The 13,782-nt window shown below is 37.6% G+C and overlaps 1 protein-coding gene and 1 non-coding gene across 2 annotated transcripts in view; both read left to right on the top strand.

Moving 5' to 3' along the window:
• Tenm4 (teneurin transmembrane protein 4) overlaps positions 1-13,782 on the top strand; it is a 2,730,446-nt gene that overhangs the window by 378,494 nt on the left and 2,338,170 nt on the right.
• Trnak-cuu lies at positions 5,650-5,722 on the top strand. The gene has a single exon. It is a non-coding gene; the product is annotated as a tRNA-Lys (tRNA).

The raw sequence follows: 13,782 nt of genomic DNA, 5'->3' as shown, positions 1-13,782 counted from the left end.
TTAATCTTGCATGTCAACTAGACCCATACTTCTCAAGCATTTTTTTTGTATGAAATAGTAATTTAATGTTCAATATAGCCTGTACTGAAAGTCAGTCTCAAGCATAATTGAAACTAGGGCTGAGCTACTATCAGTAAGGCTACATATATGCAAAGATGGATGGAAGTGGTTGGGTAGAAGTAATAAGGGATAGCAACAAGAAAGTTCATAAATAGCATTTATCCTTGGTCTGGGTTTGAAGGCAGGGTTTCTAGGATGATTCAAGCTGTATGTATGAGGCAGGCATAAGCAATCAAGGAAGTGGCATTTATTGTCTGACTTGTTCTATGTTTCCACAGATGGAATTGTGGGTTTGCCAAAGTAGCATTAAGTTCTGGTTGATGGAGGCTTTGCAGGCTGTGTGGCCACAATGATTCAACACAGCATAGATGAGATCAAGCATAGCAGAGGTCTTTTTCACTGATGGGCAGGGATGCAGCTGCTGCCTGACAGATACAGCAGTCAGATGAGGCAGCATCATAGGTGTAGAAGATGTGTATGTGTCTCCAGTCCCCTTCCCCCTGATTGAAGCAGCAGCTGATGGTTCACCAGCCAATCTGCATGAGCACCTGGGAGGAAAAAAGGACCTCTGCATCCATTTGCCTTTGTACACATGTGTGACAGAGTAGACAGTGACAAAATTCTTGTTCAGTCACCTCAGAAAGTCACCATCTCCCAGGAGAAGCCCAGGAAGCTTCCTGTGTAGTCTAGGATCACAGTGGATTGGCCAGGTCACACTTTAACCTGTTACAGGCCTCTTTCTCGTCCTCATTGCCAATCAATAGCATCTGTTCTTCATGTTCTGACAGGTTCTGGAAGTTTATGGATTTCCTGCTTGTGGTTGTAGTGGATTTATGATCAAGAGAGGAAAATTCTCCAGCTGTGCTCATAGTCATTCTGTAGTCTCTTCAGGATGTCTTTGACTTTACATTTCTCACCACCTGAGGTCAGCATCTAGTTCTTGTGAGAGAAAGGCATGCGAGCCATGTTGAAAGCCATGTATCATGGCTCATGGGAAGCCATTGGTACCATCTGGAGGCTGAGCTATATGCAGTGTGTATTGGCAGGAGGCTAATCAAAGGCCTACACAGACCTTAGGCTTATAATGGTAGGAAGGATTTCAGGTTTCTGCCTTGAGATCTTTCCCTCACTTCCTTTAGTACTAAACTATTAACTGGAAATATACTCTAAAATAAACCCTTTTCCTACAAAAGTTCATGCTTTTTTTGTCACAGTAACAGAGAACCAAATTAAGATAACAGGAAAACACAGAGGCTCCGAGATGCCTGCACAGGGAGGGTAGATAGGATTTAGGCATGAACATCAGGGACTCCATTCTGGTGTAATGTCATGAACAGGACCAATAAAAGAGCAGATTCAAGGGATGTTTGCTGAAACATAACTAAATCATTCTGCAGAAATCAGACCAAAATACCCAATGTGAGGTGTCTTAGTATCAAAACACCATGGATCCATCTTGGTCCCCTCCTGCCCCATGTACACATGGCAACCAAGTTCACTCCACTCATCTTCCTTCTCCTATCCATCCACAAGTAGCATGTCCTTGCAACAACCACTCCAGAAACCTAAGTGGCCACCTATCTATAGGTATTTGGGCTAGACAACACACTAGTAACATGCAGTAACAAGACACATGTTCTTATTCAACTTGACAAATTTAAAAATTGAATTTTCCAGCCTCACTGACCACATTTGAAGAGTGGCTGTACTAAACTAGGATGCACAGGTGTAGTGCATCGCCATCATCACATAGAGATAGAGTTCTGTTAATACTGTCTAGCCCTTGACCTTTCCAAACTGCATGAGCCAGCACCTCTTTCTCTGAAGCCCACTGTTATCTCACTCCAAATATGCCCCCTACTTCCACCACAAAACTTGCCTTTCTGCACAATACCTGGCTTAAAAAAGTGACTCTTCTGCCATACCTCCCATAGGGGACCCTCGATGGGGATCTATGGTTAGCACCCTCCATGGACAGTAGTTGCAGGGCTATCATTCACACCTGCAAGCCAGCCTTGCCACCTCCCACTCCAAGTGCCTGTAGTGAGGATTAGAGACAGAACCTGTGTGTGCTCATGGGCTTCCCTGCTACTCTAATTAGTTCAGCCCACCTGTCTTGTCCAGGCTCAGAAATAAAGAGGAAGCCCAAGGACTCAATCAGAAGTTCATTACTCCCTACAGTCCTTCCTACCTGGCCCCAGGCTCCAGAGAACCTCTCTGGCCAGATCAGCTTAGACTAAGCCTTACATGCCAATCATAGTGCACTTAATGACAGGTCTTTTCTCACTGAGTTGGCCCACTCTTGGGGGTGAGCCACTTGATCTGATCAGCTCAGAACCAGGTCACTCTTAAAACATCTTAAGCTTTAACGTGTCCCTATGACACTTGGAGATTTTGTTTAAATAGCAGATTCTGGTGCCACGGCCTCTGGGATGAGACCAGAGAGTCTATATCTCTAAGCAGCTAATGACATCGCTGATACAACTGGTTTCTGGACACACACAATGAATAACAAAGAGTAGGATGATGAGAATTTCATGAGTAATGTATATTTGTTTAATGCTTTTTTGTGTGAGTTGCTCAGTGTAAAATTTGATTCTGCTTTTGGACAACATTTAAATGATCCCCATTTCATAGAGTGAGAAGATATTTTGGAAAAAGTTATATAAAATAGTACTTAAAGTAAATAGCTCACAATTTATGACTTTCCTGTGTTTTAACCACAAGACCAAATTACTTCTAAATTTCATGCTATATGAATAATAACCCAGAGCCATAAATTTTCTTTAAATCTCTTGTTACATTTTGTTTAAAATTCTCTTGTCATAGGCAATGTCTTTATTTTCTTAACCTTACTCCTATTCCATCTTTTGACATACATAGACTAATGATTACTGAATTAGGTCTTATTTAATATTAAAAAAAGGGGACCACGGTTAATGTTAATTCTTACATTCCAGGAATTAGGATCATTATTGAAGTAGGCACATGGCCATTATATGTTAATTTTCTATAAGATATTTCAATTCCTGTTAAAAGAAACAGATACAAAAGTCTTAAATACATGAATGTTAATAATTATATTCAAGGCTTCACCATACAAAACTTAATGGATATATGATTTAAAAACTTCCACCCAGACAATTTCTAACCATAGATAGTTTCTGAATAATCAATTTAAATTCTCTGTTTAATATATGTGCTGCCGAAGCAAGCACAAATTCTCTGTTTATTAAATCATTAGTTAGAAGGAGATAGTATAGACATTTATTATAAAACATACATGTTGATATTTTGTTCAAAAGAAAGTATAGAGAATGATTAAAGTCATGAACTGGGTGATACACTTTGTGATTTTTATGATTGTGATTCCATAAGCTTTCTATCTGTGTGATTTCAAGCTCATTAAAATATCAGCATAATAATAGTGCCTACCCAAGAATAATAAGAGAAGATCAAAAAGTATAAATAGATAGATGTTAGATACTAGAGTCTTAGTTCTCCTGTGAAACAAACAAAATAGCATATTACTTATATTTTATTATTATTTGATACACATACATATAAAGTGTGACTCTGGAATCTGAGTTACACATTCTTCCATATGCTAGCTGATGTTGTAATTCAATCCAAGTCCAAAGCTATATATGTAAATCTGATTAGGAAAGGTTGATCCCTATTGGAGAAATTATTTTGGCCACTCCACGTAGTTAAAAGGATATTTATTTGATGGCGTAACTCACAAATTAAGTAATGGGTAGGTCGCAGGGTCTGGGGAAGGTGTAATGCAGTCCAGCGGTGTTCTCCGGAGCTCTACACAGTCAATCTGCACTGGTCAGCGTGCCGGCACCGAGAGAGCACCCAGCGCGAGCGCTGGCCCATCCAGCTCTCGGGTCCCCCGGCGCCTCCCCTCGCCCCGCCTCGTAGGCGTGACAGTTGCCAGAGTCTCAATGGGGGTTGGAACTTCCAGATCCAAGCTGGAATGGCTACCCACTACATCTCCCCCTTTTTGTCTAAATAAGAAGGTTCTAAACTAATACAAGACTATATACAAAGGAATGGTTATCAAATATTGTCCAGAAATAATGAGAGATAATGACCTAGATAAGATGGAACTACAACCAATGCAAACAATATCAAGCAAGAAACACATACTAAAATCCAGAGAAGTATAGAGCATAGGTAAACAGCATGTTATAAAGATCATTCAAAGGTGTCCTATCCTAAAGAACCTGAATCTAATACTTAATATGTTCTATCTAAGATATTATATATACCAAGTTGTAACTATAACTGCTAGTCTTCAATCCCATCAAAGACCTGAGAAGGAACATAATGGTACCTGAGAAATGGTAGATGGATGCAAGCAACTTTCGGGAATCTTGCAAGAGTAGACCAAGACAGCTGGCAGCCTGGACAGTCACCTAATGTTTCTCAGCATTGTTGGTGCATTCAAATTGGCTACAGGCCTAGAGTATCTGACAGACCATTTTCAGAAGCAGGATTTCTGAAAGACCATCTTACCCTGTCTTGGCAGAGTACAGTGGTCGCTTTCCTTGTGTCCCGCTTGTCCAGAAAGGAGAGCATTGCATTTGTACTGTCAGCCATCAAGGCAAGGGCAGTTCTTTGCCCAGTAGGCCATTTTGTGCCAAAAGACAAACTTCCAAATGGAAATGTCTTAGAAGCCCAACATTCTCTCGGGATCAATTGGTGCAGCCAGGAGCAATTGTGTCTCACGTCAACAGAATTCTAAGTTATTTAAATGCCATATTCTCCAGGTCTATGAAGTGTTTGAAGATTACCTGCCCATCTAACCTATGTATCTGTAAATCTGGATAACCTAACTAACGTAACTATAGAGATGACAAGCATAGGCGACTATAAATCTATAAATCTTATCTATCGAAATAACCTAAGGACTAAGGCTTCACGTAAATAAGGTAAACAGTCTATAAGCAAATGTATGGTGAAGAACGATGACTTCAAAATTGTGACAATACACAAGATATTTATAACAGAGGTAGGAATATATAGTGCGATATGCAATATGACAATAATATTAAATATATATCAATATACCGAATATCCTAAACAGAAGTAGAACATATATAAAGTATGACAGATATAAATTTACATTTGTATCAATATAAAAATGTTTCAAATAAGAGTAGAAATATATGTACATTATAACAAATATAGTTCTGTATTTGTATCAATATACAAATTATCTTAAACAGGAGTATAAAAATAGTCTACATTTGTATCAACATATAAGATTCTATAACAGTACAAATTACAGTGCAAATTATCTAAGGTTGCTATTTTACTAAGTTTGTTTACTAGTGTATACAATGATTTACCATCATATCTTATACCTATCCGTTCCATTTCTTCTTCCCCCACCCCCCGCCTTTTTTTTTTTTTTTTTTTTTACAATCCTGAGTTAATATTTTCTTCCACCCCCAACCCTATAACCATCATCCATAACCCTGAGAATTATGAAACCTAAGGGAGAAGGGGCGTCGTTTTCTTAGAATTGCTTCCTGCCGTTTAGGGGGTGGTATTATCTCTGTTGGGTACTGTGAGAAAGCTCAGATAGCTCAGTCGGTAGAGCATGGGACTCTTAATCCCAGGGTCGTGGGTTCGAGCCCCACGTTGGGCGCCAGATATTGGAGAAATTATTTTGGCCACTCCACGTAGTTAAAAGGATATTTATTTGATGGCGTAACTCACAAATTAAGTAATGGGTAGGTCGCAGGGTCTGGGGAAGGTGTAATGCAGTCCAGCGGTGTTCTCCGGAGCTCTACACAGTCAATCTGCACTGGTCAGCGTGCCGGCACCGAGAGAGCACCCAGCGCGAGCGCTGGCCCATCCAGCTCTCGGGTCCCCCGGCGCCTCCCCTCGCCCCGCCTCGTAGGCGTGACAGTTGCCAGAGTCTCAATGGGGGTTGGAACTTCCAGATCCAAGCTGGAATGGCTACCCACTACAGATCCCAGATTCCTCGTGGTTCAGAAGAGATGATAGATTTCCTGGATCATTGAGTGAGACTAAATTTGCTCCTCCTCTTCCATTTTATTCTTGGATTTACTCCATAATATGCAAAAGGAAGAATACTCATAAACATTCTAATGATTGAAATGCTAACCTCAGAAAGACATCCTTACAACTCACTCAGACTTATTTTTCCAACGATCTGTACATCCCATAGCTCAACAAAATTATAAAAATATAAAATAAATTGTGTAAGAGTGAGATCAGAGAATAAAAGACAGAGAAAAAAGAAGATGGGATAATCTGGTATATTTTAAGCACCGTATATATAGTTTTATATCACGTGTATAATAGTAGATAGTCACAACATATTTGTTACCAACTACTCTTGATTGAAGGCAGGGATAGTATGGCAAAAACAAAAGCAAAAAGATCTGTAGTGAAAGTAAAAGCCTTTATAAAGAAGGATTTGCTTTGTCAGAAAAACAAGCCATCCATAGATTTGTTCTTATGTGATATTTTGTTTGTGTTCTGACAAATAAAGCTTGCTTGGAGTGAGAGGGTAGATCTAGCCACTAGTTAACCATAGAGGTCTGGAGGTCTAAACAGAGAGGAACAGGAAGTAATAAGGCAGGATGGAGATAGAATCTCAGCCCTATTGGACTGGAGGAATGGAAGAAAAAGGAAGTGACTGTGGCTGCTCTCATGCTTCTCTGATCTTTCAGGTTTTACCCCATATCTGACGCCTTTTTTTATTGATAAGATTAATTAGATTTACACTTCAGATTGTATTTTTTAAAGACATAGGCCAGAGAGTTCTAGTTATTCGAGACACAGAGACAAATGAGACCTCCCTGTATAGGTACAGATATCTATGTATTTATGAGCAGTGCTTCAACATGTGTGTGTGTGTGTGTGTGTGTGTGTGTGTGTGTGTGTGTGTGTGTGTAAAAGGAAGGGCAGAAGAAAATTTCAGTCCTAACAAAGCAAGGGTAGATTCACATTCATGTGCTGCACGAGTATTTTCACAGTGCCAGGTATCACTAAGGTCTGTGATGAATAGGGCCTGGGCATCACAAATCCAGGCAAGGAAGTGGCTTTCACATATAACACGTGTTTACAAAGGGTTCAAAATTGAAGTTGAGCCTCTAAACGTGAGTGGAGTTCACATGTATATTTAAAGCCAGGTAGCTGATGTATAGTGTTAATCTGTTACTTATGGTTTTTATTAATATTATCATATGGTGTCTCCCACTGGTTACCAGGAAAGACAACACTGATTTAGGACTAGCTTACTTGCCAAACTCTTCCCCAAAAAATGGCAATGGTTAGAGATCCAAAAGATGAGGCACTGAGCACCATTTGAATCTCAGCACTTTGTTGCAGTAGGCTTAGAAATAATTAATCTCTATCATTTAGAAAGAAAAGAAAACATTGAGAACTTTCCCCCCACTTTGAAAGAAACTATTCTTCACAAAAATAAATTTCATTCATCCTGTGAATAGTGAACATTTATATTCTTTCTATGGTTGGTAAATATTTGGCTGAATTTGTATCTGTGATGTAGGCGTGCACAGTATCAGAATACGCTGGGGAAGTTTGATCTTAGTCAAGGTGCTCTGTGAGCATCAAGCCAGGAGGGCTAATCTCTGCCCTCCCACAAACTTCTTCCTTTTCAAATAATGCTTGGAACAGGCTGCAGCCTAGGCTTCCTGCTGGTTGTTGAAGATGCTCCTGCTGTTTTCTCCACTAAGTCATCAAGAGCGATTTTGATTGATACTACATATGCATCAGGGAAATGAGCAGCAGAAAGGAACCTCATTTATCCTCTGATATCTGACCAAACAGTGAGACTGAGTTTTTTTTCTACAGAGAAGTGATTAAATTGGTTCTTAGCACTAGGATTTATTATGAGGCCTATCCTGAACATTGTTTGATTTTTGGGTAGAAACCATATATGTACAGAATCTTTAAGAGAAAGTTATAGAAAAAATTCTTTTTTTAATGATTCGACTCTATCAAGTAATAGAAATTACATAGAAAAAAGACAATTATTAAAATTTAAAATAATAAATTTGCTCATAATATTATTTTTACCACTTATTTGATATGTAAATGTCCATTGCTGATTCTGAGGTGCCTTGTGTCATAACTTTTCATGAATAAATGCTCAAATGAAGCACATATTAAAAGTCATCAATATGAGCTGTGATAGAGCACCTGTTCAGATAGTCCACCTTCACAGAAGCTCCATTCTGCTAGCCTCCTACATTAAGCTAGACTTTGCTTTGCTTAATTCTCAAAGGGCTGGAGGTATGGGAAACAACTCAATCATAAAGATGGATAAGACTAAATGTTAAAGTGTCATACTCAAATTAAAATGATTGCTTCTGTTATCCTGATAATTTAGACCTAGACTCAAAAATCAGTTGTTCTTTTCCTGTGAAATTTACTCTTGAGTAGCTGACTTTCGTTGTATTTGATGCATCTATTAATGAACTATAAATCACAGGTCTTTTCTTTATTTAGGCATGATGATGACTTCAATCTGATCTATTTTTATTTACCAGAAAAATTTGGGGCTTTTAGAAAATAAGTACTTGAAAGATTGATAACTTTGGTTCAAATAATGACTGTGTGGTGTATTACCCCTTGCTCTAACATTAAGAAGAGTAAAATCTGCCATTTCAGAATATATTACATACTCACAAATAGAATGTATGAAAGCTGTCTATATAACATCTAAAGATCAAGCAAGGTAATATTTTTAAGATAACTCTACTTATTGGACCTCAGAATTGCCTGTAAGCTCAAATATTTGTCATAAAAAACTTTAAACTGCATTTTTATATCTTTCTTCTTAGTGTGAAAGTCAAGGAAATCAACTTATTAACTGAAGCATAGTTTTGTATACCATTAGCCTAGAACACAGCATTTTATTAGTCATTTATTTCACTAATAGCTGACCTTTTAATAAAAGCCAAGCCTATTGTGATATTGAGGCTATGACAGCCCTGGTGTCCTCTGCTGTGGATATCGCTCTATATAAATAAAACACTGATGGCTAGTGACCAGAGAGGAAGTATAGGCGGGACAAGGAGAGAGGAGAATTGGGGAAACAGGAAGAAGGGGAAGGAGATACTGCAGCCACCGCCAGGACAAGCAACATGTAAAGACGCCGGTAAGCCACCAGCCATGTGGCAAGGTATAGATTTATAAAAATAGGTTAATTTAAGATATAAAAACAGTTAGCAAGAAGCCTGCCATGGCCATACAGTTTATAAGTAATATAAGCGTCTGAGTGATTATTTTATATGTGGATTGTGGGACTGCGGGGCTTGGTGGAACCTGGAGAGAAGCCTTCCAGCAACAGTCCTCTATGGAAGATCTAATTAATCTGCAAAGGACACAGATGATTAGGCTTGTAGTGGGGTAAATTGGAGTTTCAATAAAAACACTTGCGATTAACTTATCATTCAAATACCAAAAGCACAGGTTAATATCTGAATGTCTTCTAATAATTGACTCAATTTGGTGTACAAACGTGTATGTGTGCAAAAACAAACGAACAAAAAAAAAAAAACTGTATGTGACTGATGACTCAACTAAGACCTCAGAAATGTGGGAGGTGAACACGTTTTATACACAAAGCCAAAATATAGGTATAGAAAAGGTAAGGCTCATAGTTAAGTAACACATCTAAAAGAAATTAATTTTAGTGTAAGTTACCATGAAGGTCAATAACAAGAATCAAAAATTTCAGCCAAATAATGCAAATTATATCAAATGCATTAGACTGAAATATACTGAAAGGCACTGAAATATTACTAAAAGGGGAATGGAGATCATTTATACTTAGTAAGACTATTTGGCTAAAATTTATTTTTTTTTTATTTATGTGTGTATGTGTATGTCTTTCACATTTGTGTAGGTTCTTGCAGAAACAAGCCCAATTGTGTGTATTGTGAACTAAACTTCTTCTAGAAGAGCAGCAAGTGCTCTTAGCCACTGAGCTATCTCTACAGCCCTAGGGGAACCATTCTGATTGTAGAGTCTATCCCAGAGCTGGTTGAAACTGGCTACAAGAAGCTCGGATGACTTCTGCAATAATTTACTTATATGTTAATGATCCAGAGAGGTAACAGTGGAATTGTCAAGGGGTAAAGAGATTGTCAGAATATTACAGAAAAAAAAGAGTATTATCAAAGCTTAGTATGTGAATGTTTCTGAGGAAAAGGGAGAATACAGGTGTGTTCATATTTTTGGCTTAAGTACTTGTTGGGATACAAGTCCACGTGACTCACTGCTGTGAGACATTATAAGAAGGAAGCAGGTTTGCAAAACAAGGCAGTGATCTAATCAGCCTTAGCACTACCAAAGGGAGAGCCACTCTGAACAGAATTTCTGAGCAGGAACATTTCACCTAGTACTATCAGCTCCCTCACCTGCCAACTGCTGTCACCTACCTTCTTTACTTTCTCCTTCACTCAAAGATGATATTTTTTTAAGTGAATATGAGGTGAGGTGAGGTGAGGAGGATCTCAGAGGGGTTGGGGTAGTGGCAATCTGAATCAGAATATATTATATAAAATATCAATTTGCAATAAAAGAATATAAAGAAATATAATAAGTGATAAAAGCTTTTTTGCCAAAAATAAAATAAACTACCGATTTTTATTTTTCCTTTGAGTCCTCTTCTCTTTGCTAATCATTACTAAGACATGTTGTCTGGATTGTTTTCCACTCCCTGACTCAGCTATAATTTCCCTTGAGGTGAGTCCGTTGCTTTCTCTAGACAAGAACAGAAATGTTTCTAGAAATAAAGGTTATGTAACACACCTTCAATTATCTTTAAATATAGACAGTGGTGGCCAACGGCTCACTGTCAGTATGCCATTAGGAAAAAAATTAGATAGAACCAAATGGAAGTTTAAATGTCAAATTAGCACTGTCATCATGTGATTCAGCTCTCCCACCTTTAAAAAATTTTTCTACACAAAATTAACCACAAATCCACTATAATAAACAAATTCAAAGAAAAATATTTGAGTCACTAGTATTAAAATCAAACCATTAACATTAGGGTAAAGTCAAACTAAATAGAGATGCCATTCCAAATGTGTTAAGGGATTGGAAGGTGCTTAAGCCAGCTTTACAAACCATAGTTCCACTGATGTCTCTGAGTCAGAGAGGTCATTCCACAGCTAAGCAGAACACATATTTGTTCTCTGTTTGAAACCTGGCAAGGCAAATTAGTTGGACAGAGAACAGTTTAGAAATGTTGTTACTAACTAAATTGAGACTTTGAAAGTTTCCTTTGCCACTAAATTATAAAGTCCTAGTACATCTACATTTCTCTGGTGTAGACATGAAGAGCCTTAGTATTTGGGTCCTTAAAATTGTTGTTTGCAAAGAGTGTTGCCTGAGTCAGGCACAATTGGTTGCTTGAATGAATTCCCAATAATCAGAACTTCTCTCAGAGTCAAGGGTTTTAATTTAACAGCAACCACCTGATTACTTGAACTTCCTGCCAATTCCACCTTCCAGTGGTTTATTTCTTAGAGAAGACATGTATGTGGGGAGGAAGGAAGAAAAGCAATGGTGGTAGAATACCAAAGGCTTTAGGCTGAGTTTTGAAAATTCCCATATGCTTAAGAATGATACCAGTCTTGTTCTGTGATGCATCATCCAGTTTCCTATTATCCCAAACAGCCTGTACAATGGGACACACTGTATCCTGCTGATTAAGTGCTTGGCTGCTGATAAGAAACTATAGGATTTGAAACCAGTTCTATCTTGCTTAAAATAAAGTGTTCCTCCTGATAGTGATAAATATGGCCACATTATACTAAGCAAAGGCACTGTTTAAAGTGGTCTAACACTAAAAAGATACAGCAATTTATGTTTGAAGATGAAAATGGATGTTTTGCTTTCCTTCTCTGAGTCAAAGGGGTAGAGTTGCAGCTGGAATGTGTCCTTCCTACATAGTTCATATATTTAATAAGTTCATGGCAAAGACATGATGGTGGCATTTGGCAGTAGGTGGAAACTGAAATTAGATGGGATCATGAGCAAAAGGCCTTTAAGATGCTGAGAACAACTTTATAAGAAAGGAGACCTGACTTTGCAGCCTCCTGTTTTGTTCCATGATGCTCAGTCTGCATGGGCATCATGGATTCAGATGTAGCATGTAGGTCCTTCCCATATGCCAGCACATGTTCTTGGACTTAAACCTAGTGCCAAGCACTTTGTGATACCTATATAAAATAGACTGAGATAATATGGTAAAATGGAGCAAAGGAATGTATCTGCTCTCCTACGCACTATTTGTTTAAGCCAATACCATTCATAACCCTGTGATTTTAGACAGAAACAGATTATTGAATTGATAGCTTTAAATTTTTTCTTAGAACTCAGTTCACCTAGTCTTTTATAAATGTGTGAAAGTTCATTTTCTTATTAAAAAATATTTATATTGATAAAAAACAGACACCTCAACTATTGCTGCTGCCTGACATCTCAGTTAATCTACCTGAATATTGGTGTCTATAATACAAATGATCAGATTTTAAAATTTTATTGTATTTATTTATTAAAATTATTAATAGTGTTAATAATATTAATATTACCTGATAGTGCTACTAATACAGTGAATATCTAGCTTAATTTCAACCAGATCCTTTGTATCGATTATATTAATATTTTTTAGAAATTAATTCACCAAGTAAAAATAACATAATGAAGCATGACCATTTTATAAATCATTCATATTAAGTATGTGTTTTGAAAAGGAGCTTATATAATGTCTCCAACTATCTACAAAATTAGCTACTTTGATTCTTTCTAAATAAGAAACTATCAAATTTAGTGTAAGAAGTGGTTCTTTGGATTGTTTCCCTCGTGTATCCTTTGGTTCTCAGTTTGAATCTAATTAAAAACACCCTGATGAACCCTCTCTTGTCTTTTTTGATCTTCTCCTGCTCATCTTGATTGTACCACTTCACTCCAATGACTGTTCTACTGATACCGTGATCACACCATCTCACCTTATAATTCTTACTCATTTGACAAAATAAATAATCCACCAATATAGAACTTCTTACACTGTTCCTGCTACTTCCTAAATTTCATCCTTAACCTGGAGTGGTGCATGCCTCAGTTACATTATGTTACTTTCACAGGAGACTTTTCCAACACACTAAAATTGTGTACCTGTCTTTATTTTTACCTCATTGCCCTGATCTCTCTCTTACTTACCATCATCCACTTGGTGAGGTGTTTTCATCAACCTAAAAGGCCAAGAACAAAATCATTGATTTTCTTCATTTTTTTGTTTATTTCTGAGATTTTACCAGATACATTGGAGCATTATTTGTTTCCAAATATACCTCAGTTATAATGCCTTTAACAAAAAGTGCATAATTTCTTCTGAGTAAACCATGGCCTCATTCACTTTTGTCCCATTCTTCATTTTATTTGTAGATCCTAACATAATTCTTAGTCCAGAGCAGAAATATGGTGATTGTTAAATTGGTCAATTAAATTTTGGTCCATTGCAGTTTTTGTAAGTCTCCCATGTGGCTGTTTCCTTCTGTCTCATTCTAAGTGTATAATATGTCTACATCATACTGACGAGATGTGACACACAGAGAAATACTTGAATGTCCATTTGGTAATATACACTTTCACTGATGCCTATGATCTGGTTTCCTTTGTTTCTTCTTAGTTTTG

The sequence above is a fragment of the Peromyscus leucopus genome, chromosome 1 (genome assembly GCF_004664715.2).
Source record: "Peromyscus leucopus breed LL Stock chromosome 1, UCI_PerLeu_2.1, whole genome shotgun sequence".
Classification (NCBI taxonomy): Eukaryota; Metazoa; Chordata; class Mammalia; order Rodentia; family Cricetidae; genus Peromyscus; species Peromyscus leucopus.
The sequence above is the reverse complement of the archived record's forward strand: the minus strand, read 5'-3'. Positions and strand labels throughout refer to the sequence as shown.